At 59.0% G+C, this 10000-nt stretch overlaps 1 non-coding gene across 1 annotated transcript; it reads right to left on the bottom strand.

The window, feature by feature from the left end:
- Positions 1-7742: 7742 nt before the first annotated feature.
- LOC148057916 (5S ribosomal RNA) lies at positions 7743-7861 on the bottom strand. Its single transcript, XR_015710313.1, has one exon. It is a non-coding gene; the product is annotated as a 5S ribosomal RNA (ribosomal RNA).
- Positions 7862-10000: the final 2139 nt, after the last annotated feature.

Genomic DNA, 10000 nt, shown 5'->3' with positions numbered 1-10000 from the left:
GGTGCCTCCCTATTAACCTCTAGGTGGTTGCGCTCGTGACATCAAAAAGACCACTTTTTGAAGAGCAGTCACACTCGGAAAAAATTTCTTTCGTCAGGCAAAAGAACCAGAGTTCTCCGCGGCCATCCACTCCAACCTTGTCCGACTTTGAGGCACCAGGCTCGGCCACCCTCCGAGCCTTTTCCTTCCCTCTCCTGTTATGGTGCCTCCCTATTAACCTCTAGGTGGTTGCGCTCGTGACATCAAAAAGACCACTTTTTGAGGAGCAGTCACACTCGGAAAAAATTTCTTTCGTCAGGCAAAAGAACCAGAGTTCTCCGCGGCCATCCACTCCAACCTTGTCCGACTTTGAGGCACCAGGCTCGGCCACCCTCCGAGCCTTTTCCTTCCCTCTCCTGTTATGGTGCCTCCCTATTAACCTCTAGGTGGTTGCGCTCGTGACATCAAAAAGACCACTTTTTGCAGAGCAGTCACACTCGGAAAAAATTTCTTTCGTCAGGCAAAAGAACCAGAGTTCTCCGCGGCCATCCACTCCAACCTTGTCCGACTTTGAGGCACCAGGCTCGGCCACCCTCCGAGCCTTTTCACTCCCTCTCCTGTTATGGTGCCTCCCTATTAACCTCTAGGTGGTTGCGCTCGTGACATCAAAAAGACCACTTTTTGAGGAGCAGTCACACTCGGAAAAAATTTCTTTCGTCAGGCAAAAGAACCAGAGTTCTCCGCGGCCATCCACTCCAACCTTGTCCGACTTTGAGGCACCAGGCTCGGCCACCCTCCGAGCCTTTTCACTCCCTCTCCTGTTATGGTGCCTCCCTATTAACCTCTAGGTGGTTGCGCTCGTGACATCAAAAAGACCACTTTTTGCAGAGCAGTCACACTCGGAAAAAATTTCTTTCGTCAGGCAAAAGAACCAGAGTTTTCAGCGGTCATCCACTCCAACCTTGTCCGATTTTGAGGCACCAGGCTCGGCCACCCTCCGAGCCTTTTCCTTCCCTCTCCTGTTATGGTGCCTCCCTATTAACCTCTAGGTGGTTGCGCTCGTGACATCAAAAAGACCACTTTTTGCAGAGCAGTCACACTCGGAAAAAATTTCTTTCGTCAGGCAAAAGAACCAGAGTTTTCAGCGGCCATCCACTCCAACCTTGTCCGATTTTGAGGCACCAGGCTCGGCCACCCTCCGAGCCTTTTCACTCCCTCTCCTGTTATGGTGCCTCCCTATTAACCTCTAGGTGGTTGCGCTCGTGACATCAAAAAGACCACTTTTTGCAGAGCAGTCACACTCGGAAAAAATTTCTTTCGTCTGGCAAAAGAACCAGAGTGTTCAGCGGTCATCCACTCCAACCTTGTCCGATTTTGAGGCACCAGGCTCGGCCACCCTCCGAGCCTTTTCACTCCCTCTCCTGTTATGGTGCCTCCCTATTAACCTCTAGGTGGTTGCGCTCGTGACATCAAAAAGACCACTTTTTGCAGAGCAGTCACACTCGGAAAAAATTTCTTTCGTCTGGCAAAAGAACCAGAGTTTTCAGCGGTCATCCACTCCAACCTTGTCCGACTTTGAGGCACCAGGCTCGGCCACCCTCCGAGCCTTTTCACTCCCTCTCCTGTTATGGTGCCTCCCTATTAACCTCTAGGTGGTTGCGCTCGTGACATCAAAAAGACCACTTTTTGCAGAGCAGTCACACTCGGGAAAAATTTCTTTCGTCTGGCAAAAGAACCAGAGTTTTCAGCGGTCATCCACTCCAACCTTGTCCGATTTTGAGGCACCAGGCTCGGCCACCCTCCGAGCCTTTTCACTCCCTCTCCTGTTATGGTGCCTCCCTATTAACCTCTAGGTGGTTGCGCTCGTGACATCAAAAAGACCACTTTTTTCAGAGCAGTCACACTCGGAAAAAATTTCTTTCGTCTGGCAAAAGAACCAGAGTTTTCAGCGGTCATCCACTCCAACCTTGTCCGATTTTGAGGCACCAGGCTCGGCCACCCTCCGAGCCTTTTCACTCCCTCTCCTGTTATGGTGCCTCCCTATTAACCTCTAGGTGGTTGCGCTCGTGACATCAAAAAGACCACTTTTTGCAGAGCAGTCACACTCGGGAAAAATTTCTTTCGTCTGGCAAAAGAACCAGAGTTTTCAGCGGTCATCCACTCCAACCTTGTCCGATTTTGAGGCACCAGGCTCGGCCACCCTCCGAGCCTTTTCACTCCCTCTCCTGTTATGGTGCCTCCCTATTAACCTCTAGGTGGTTGCGCTCGTGACATCAAAAAGACCACTTTTTTCAGAGCAGTCACACTCGGAAAAAATTTCTTTCGTCTGGCAAAAGAACCAGAGTTTTCAGCGGTCATCCACTCCAACCTTGTCCGATTTTGAGGCACCAGGCTCGGCCACCCTCCGAGCCTTTTCACTCCCTCTCCTGTTATGGTGCCTCCCTATTAACCTCTAGGTGGTTGCGCTCGTGACATCAAAAAGACCACTTTTTTCAGAGCAGTCACACTCGGGAAAAATTTCTTTCGTCTGGCAAAAGAACCAGAGTTATCAGCGGTCATCCACTCCAACCTTGTCCGATTTTGAGGCACCAGGCTCGGCCACCGTCCGAGCCTTTTCACTCCCTCTCCTGTTATGGTGCCTCCCTATTAACCTCTAGGTGGTTGCGCTCGTGACATCAAAAAGACCACTTTTTTCAGAGCAGTCACACTCGGGAAAAATTTCTTTCGTCTGGCAAAAGAACCAGAGTTATCAGCGGTCATCCACTCCAACCTTGTCCGACGTTGAGGCACCGATGTCGGCCAAGTTCTGAGCGTTCCACCGCCGAATGCCACTGGTCCTCAACACAGCGGACTTCCAATCCAACCTTGTCCGACTTTGAGGCACCGAAGTCGGCCTCAGCCCGAGCCTTCCCCCGCCGACCTCACTGGAGCCCGCCATCCAGGGACCGGCGGAGGTCGCCCGCATGACCACGGCAAAGTGTCTCAAAGTCGGGCACGACCGCTCGAGTCACCCGCCAACCCGGTCCGGGGCACCTCCAGGGACCGGCGGAGGTCGCCCGCATGACCGCGGCAAAGTGTCTCAAAGTCGGGCATGACCGCTTGAGTCACCCGCCAACCCGGTCCGGGGCACCTCCAGGGACCGGCGGAGGACGCCCGCATGACCGCGACAAAGTGTCTCAAAGTCGGGCACGACCGCTCGAGTCACCCGCCAACCCGGTCCGGGGCACCTCCAGGGACCGGCGGAGGACGCCCGCATGACCGCGACAAAGTGTCTCAAAGTCGGGCACGACCGCTCGAGTCACCCGCCAACCCGGTCCGGGGCACCTCCAGGGACCGGCGGAGGACGCCCGCATGACCGCGACAAAGTGTCTCAAAGTCGGGCACGACCGCTCGAGTCACCCGCCAACCCGGTCCGGGGCACCTCCAGGGACCGGCGGAGGATGCCCGCATGACCGCGACAAAGTGTCTCAAAGTCGGGCACGACCGCTCGAGTCACCCGCCAACCCGGTCCGGGACACCTCCAGGGACCGGCGGAGGACGCCCGCATGACCGCGACAAAGTGTCTCAAAGTCGGGCATGACCGTTCGAGTCACCCGCCAACCCGGTCCGGGGCACCTCCAGGGACCGGCGGAGGAGGCCCGCATGACCGCGACAAAGTGTCTCAAAGTCGGGCATGACCGCTCGAGTCACCCGCCAACCCGGTCCGGGGCACCTCCAGGGACCGGCGGAGGACGCCCGCATGACCGCGACAAAGTGTCTCAAAGTCGGGCATGACCGTTCGAGTCACCCGCCAACCCAGTCCGGGGCACCTCCAGGGACCGGCGGAGGAGGCCCGCATGACCGCGACAAAGTGTCTCAAAGTCGGGCATGACCGCTCGAGTCACCCGCCAACCCGGTCCGGGGCACCTCCGGGGACCGGCGGAGGACGCCCGCATGACCGCGACAAAGTGTCTCAAAGTCGGGCACGACCGCTCGAGTCACCCGCCAACCCGGTCCGGGGCACCTCCAGGGACCGGCGGAGGACGCCCGCATGACCGCGACAAAGTGTCTCAAAGTCGGGCACGACCGCTCGAGTCACCCGCCACCCCGGTCCGGGGCACCTCCAGGGACCGGCGGAGGACGCCCGCATGACCGCGACAAAGTGTCTCAAAGTCGGGCATGACCGCTCGAGTCACCCGCCAACCCGGTCCGGGGCACCTCCGGGGACCGGCGGAGGACGCCCGCATGACCGCGACAAAGTGTCTCAAAGTCGGGCAGGACCGCTCGAGTCACCCGCCAACCCGGTCCGGGGCACCTCCGGGGAGCAGTGGAGGTCGCTCGCATGACCGCGACAAAGTGTCTCAAAGTCGGGCATGACCGCTCGAGTCGCCCGCCATCCCGGTCCGGAGCTCAACACTTTGTCGTTTTTTCCACTCCCTCCCCATTAACCTCTAGGTGGTTGCGCTCGTGACATCAAAAAGACCACTTTTTGCAGAGCAGTCACACTCGGAAAAAATTCGTTTCGTCTGGCAAAAGAACCAGAGTTCTCAGCGGGCTTCCAGTCCAACCTTGTCCGATTTTGAGGCACCAGGCTCGGCCACAGTCCGAGCCCATTCACTCCCTCCCCTGTTGTACTCGCTCCCTATTAACCTCTAGGTGGTTGCGCTCGTGACATCAAAAAGACCACTTTTTGAGGAGCAGTCACACTTAGGAAAAATCCGTTTGCGCTCACACCATCCCTCCCCATTAACCTCTAGGTGGTTGCGCTCGTGACATCAAAAAGACCACTTTTTGAGGAGCAGTCACACTTAGGAAAAATCCGTTTGCGCTCACACCATCCCTCCCCATTAACCTCTAGGTGGTTGCGCTCGTGACATCAAAAAGACCACTTTTTGAGGAGCAGTCAGACACCGAGGTTTTCTGGATTTATGTCCGTTTTCCTGGTTCTCTGACTCGGGCACCTTGTGACCGACATCCCCCCCTTCCCTGGTTCTATTTTGCCGATACTTTGGTGAGTTTTCTACCCGCAAACCAAGCCCCCCAAGCCCGCCGCCTGGTGGGGGAGCATGCCGCCTGGCCCGGTTCTATTTTAGGTCACTTTGGTGAGTTTTCTACCCGCAAACCAAGCCCCCCAAGCCCGCCGCCTGGTGGGGGAAGAGGCCCCCTGGTCCCGGTTCTATTTTAGGACACTTTGGTGAGTTTTCTACCCGCAAACCAAGCCCCCCAAGCCCGCCGCCTGGTGGGGGAAGATGCCCCCTGGTCCCGGTTCTATTTTAGGACACTTTGGTGAGTTTTCTACCCGCAAACCAAGCCCCCCAAGCCCGCCGCCTGGTGGGGGAACATGCCCCCTGGTCCCGGTTCTATTTTAGGACACTTTGGTGAGTTTTCTACCCGCAAACCAAGCCCCCCAAGCCCGCCGCCTGGTGGGGGAACATGCCGCCTAGCCCGGTTCTATTTTAGGTCACTTTGGTGAGTTTTCTACCCGCAAACCAAGCCCCCCAAGCCCGCCGCCTGGTGGGGGAAGAGGCCCCCTGGTCCCGGTTCTATTTTAGGACACTTTGGTGAGTTTTCTACCCGCAAACCAAGCCCCCCAAGCCCGCCGCCTGGTGGGGGAACATGCCCCCTGGTCCTGGTTCTATTTTAGGACACTTTGGTGAGTTTTCTACCCGCAAACCAAGCCCCCCAAGCCCGCCGCCTGGTGGGGGAACATGCCCCCTGGTCCCGGTTCTATTTTAGGACACTTTGGTGAGTTTTCTACCCGGAAACCAAGCCCCCCAAGCCCGCCACCTGGTGGGGGAAGAGGCCCCCTGGTCCCGGTTCTATTTTAGGACACTTTGGTGAGTTTTCTACCCACACTGCAGGTCCCCAAATGCCGCCATCTGGTGGGGGAACATGCCGCCTGCACCGGTTCTATTTTAAGTCACTTTGGTGAGTTTTCTGCCCACACTACGGGTCCCCAAATGCCGCCATCTGGTGGGGGAACATGCCGCCTGCACCGGTTCTATTTTAAGTCACTTTGGTGAGTTTTCTACCCACACTACGGGTCCCCAAATGCCGCCATCTGGTGGGGGAACATGCCGCCTGCACCGGTTCTATTTTAAGTCACTTTGGTGAGTTTTCTACCCACACTACGGGTCCCCAAATGCCGCCATCTGGTGGGGGAACATGCCGCCTGCACCGGTTCTATTTTAAGTCACTTTGGTGAGTTTTCTGCCCACACTACGGGTCCCCAAATGCCGCCATCTGGTGGGGGAACATGCCGCCTGCACCGGTTCTATTTTAAGTCACTTTGGTGAGTTTTCTACCCACACTACGGGTCCCCAAATGCCGCCATCTGGTGGGGGAACATGCCGCCTGCACCGGTTCTATTTTAAGTCACTTTGGTGAGTTTTCTACCCACACTACGGGTCCCCAAATGCCGCCATCTGGTGGGGGAACATGCCGCCTGCACCGGTTCTATTTTAAGTCACTTTGGTGAGTTTTCTGCCCACACTACGGGTCCCCAAATGCCGCCATCTGGTGGGGGAACATGCCGCCTGCACCGGTTCTATTTTAAGTCACTTTGGTGAGTTTTCTGCCCACACTACGGGTCCCCAAATGCCGCCGCCTGGTGGGGGAACTGCCGCCTAGTCCCGGTTCTATTTTAGGTCACTTTTCTCACTTTCTGACCCACAAATAATGCCCCAAATGCCGCCGCCTGGTGGGGGGAACTGCCGCCTAGTCCCGGTTCTATTTTAGGTCACTTTTCTCACTTTCTGACCCACAAATAATGCCCCAAATGCCGCCGCCTGGTGGGGGGAACTGCCGCCTAGTCCCGGTTCTATTTTAGGTCACTTTTCTCACTTTCTGACCCACAAATAATGCCCCAAATGCCGCCGCCTGGTGGGGGGAACTGCCGCCTAGTCCCGGTTCTATTTTAGGTCACTTTTCTCACTTTCTGACCCACAAATAATGCCCCAAATGCCGCCGCCTGGTGGGGGGAACTGCCGCCTAGTCCCGGTTCTATTTTAGGTCACTTTTCTCACTTTCTGACCCACAAATAATGCCCCAAATGCCGCCGCCTGGTGGGGGGAACTGCCGCCTAGTCCCGGTTCTATTTTAGGTCACTTTTCTCACTTTCTTACCCACAAATAATGCCCCAAATGCCGCCGCCTGGTGGGGGGAACTGCCGCCTAGTCCCGGTTCTATTTTAGGTCACTTTTCTCACTTTCTGACCCACAAATAATGCCCCAAATGCCGCCGCCTGGTGGGGGGAACTGCCGCCTAGTCCCGGTTCTATTTTAGGTCACTTTTCTCACTTTCTTACCCACAAATAATGCCCCAAATGCCGCCGCCTGGTGGGGGGAACTGCCGCCTAGTCCCGGTTCTATTTTAGGTCACTTTTCTCACTTTCTGACCCACAAATAATGCCCCAAATGCCGCCGCCTGGTGGGGGGAACTGCCGCCTAGTCCCGGTTCTATTTTAGGTCACTTTTCTCACTTTCTGACCCACAAATAATGCCCCAAATGCCGCCGCCTGGTGGGGGGAACTGCCGCCTAGTCCCGGTTCTATTTTAGGTCACTTTTCTCACTTTCTTACCCACAAATAATGCCCCAAATGCCGCCGCCTGGTGGGGGGAACTGCCGCCTAGTCCCGGTTCTATTTTAGGTCACTTTTCTCACTTTCTTACCCACAAATAATGCCCCAAATGCCGCCGCCTGGTGGGGGGAACTGCCGCCTAGTCCCGGTTCTATTTTAGGTCACTTTTCTCACTTTTCTACCCACAAATAATGGCAAAAAAAAATGCTTACAGCACCCAGTACTCCCAGGCGGTCTCCCATCCAAGTACTAACTGGGCCCGACCCTGCTTGGCTTCCGAGATCAGACGAGATCGGGCTCATTCAGGGTGGTGTGGCCGTAAGCGAGGGAAGCGCTTGTGAAATGCCCCAAAGTGTTGAAAATGTTCCCCAGGCCCCTGGTTCCCCATCCCCGCAGGAGGAGGCTCCCCAGGCCCCCTGGTTCCCCATCCCCGCAGGAGGAGGCTCCCCAAGCCCCCTGGTGCAGGAGGAGGCTCCCCAGGCCCCTGGTTCCCCATCCCCGCAGGAGGAGGCTCCCCAGGCCCCCTGGTTCCCCATCCCCGCAGGAGGAGGCTCCCCAGGCCCCATGGTTCCCCATCACCGCAGGAGGAGGCTCCCCAGGCCCCCTGGTTCCCCATCCCCGCAGGAGGAGGCTCCCCAGGCCCCCTGGTGCAGGAGGAGGCTCCCCAGGCCCCCTGGTTCCCCATCCCCGCAGGAGGAGGCTCCCCAGGCCCCCTGGTTCTCCATGCCCGCAGGAGGAGGCTCCCCAGGCCCCTGGTTCCCCATCCCCGCAGGAGGAGGCTCCCCAGGCCCCCTGGTTCTCCATGCCCGTAGGAGGAGGCTCCCCAGGCCCCCTGGTTCTCCATCCCCGCAGGAGGAGGCTCCCCAGGCCCCCTGGTTCTCCATCCCCGCAGGAGGAGGCTCCCCAGGCCCCCATGTTCTCCATGCCCGCAGGAGGAGGCTCCCCAGGCCCCTTGGTTCTCCATCCCCGCAGGAGTAGGCTCCCCAGGCGCCCTGGTTCTCCATCCCCGCAGGAGGAGGCTCCCCAGGCCCCCTGGTTCTCCATCCCCGCAGGAGGAGGCTCCCCAGGCCCCATGGTTCCCCATCACCGCAGGAGGAGGCTCCCCAGGCCCCCTGGTTCCCCATCCCCGCAGGAGGAGGCTCCCCAGGCCCCCTGGTTCTCCATCCCCGCAGGAGGAGGCTCCCCAGACCCCCATGTTCTCCATGCCCGCAGGAGGAGGCTCCCCAGGCCCCTTGGTTCTCCATCCCCGCAGGAGGAGGCTCCCCAGGCCCCTGGTTCTCCATCCCCGCAGGAGGAGGCTCCCCAGGCCCCCTGGTTCTCCATGCCCGCAGGAGGAGGCTCCCCAGGCCCCCTGGTTCTCCATGCCCGCAGGAGGAGGCTCCCCAGGCCCCCATGTTCTCCATGCCCGCAGGAGGAGGCTCCCCAGGCCCCTTGGTTCTCCATCCCCGCAGGAGGAGGCTCCCCAGGCCCCTGGTTCCCCATCCCCGCAGGAGGAGGCTCCCCAGGCCCCCTGGTTCTCCATGCCCGCAGGAGGAGGCTCCCCAGGCCCCCTGGTTCTCCATGCCCGCAGGAGGAGGCTCCCCAGGCCCCCTGGTTCTCCATCCCCGCAGGAGGAGGCTCCCCAGGCCCCTGGTTCTCCATGCCCGCAGGAGGAGGCTCCCCAGGCCCCCTGGTTCTCCATGACCGCAGGAGGAGGCTCCCCAGGCCCCCTGGTTCTCCATCCCCGCAGGAGGAGGCTCCCCAGGCCCCCTGGTTCCCCATCCCCGCAGGAGGAGGCTCCCCAGGCCCCCTGGTTCTCCATCCCCGCAGGAGGAGGCTCCCCAGGCCCCCTGGTTCCCCATCCCCGCAGGAGGAGGCTCCCCAGGCCCCCTGGTTCTCCATGCCCGCAGGAGGAGGCTCCCCAGGCCCCCTGGTTCCCCATCCCCGCAGGAGGAGGCTCCCCAGGCCCCCTGGTTCTCCATCCCCGCAGGAGGAGGCCCCCCAGGCCCCTGGTTCCCCATCCCCGCAGGAGGAGGCTCCCCAGGCCCCCTGGTTCTCCATGCCCGCAGGAGGAGGCTCCCCAGGCCCCTGGTTGGGAGAGGGGGAAAAAGAGCAAAGTGTTTAAAAATGCCCCAAAGTGTTGAAAATGTTCCCCAGGCCCCTGGTACCCCTCCCCGCCTGAGGATGTCACCCAGGCCCCTGGTTCTCCATCCCCGCAGCAGGAGGGATTGTGGGTGGGAGAGGGAAAAAAAGGCTAAAGTGTTTAAAAAGAATAGCCCAAAGTGTTGAAAATGTTCCCCGGCCTCCTGGTACCCCATCCCCGCAGCACACCACACCACACAACCCCCCATGCCTCCTGGTCCCTCACACTCAGTCACTCACCCAGCCACCCACCCACCCAAGCACCCACTCATCTCCCCCTCCCTCACGCCGCCCTCCTGGTTCCCCACCTCGGCCACACTCACCCACTCATCTCCCCCTCCT

This window comes from Callionymus lyra, unplaced genomic scaffold, assembly GCF_982586985.1.
Source record: "Callionymus lyra unplaced genomic scaffold, fCalLyr1.hap1.1 HAP1_SCAFFOLD_365, whole genome shotgun sequence".
Classification (NCBI taxonomy): domain Eukaryota; kingdom Metazoa; phylum Chordata; class Actinopteri; order Syngnathiformes; family Callionymidae; genus Callionymus; species Callionymus lyra.
This window is presented reverse-complemented; position numbering and strand designations above follow the sequence as displayed.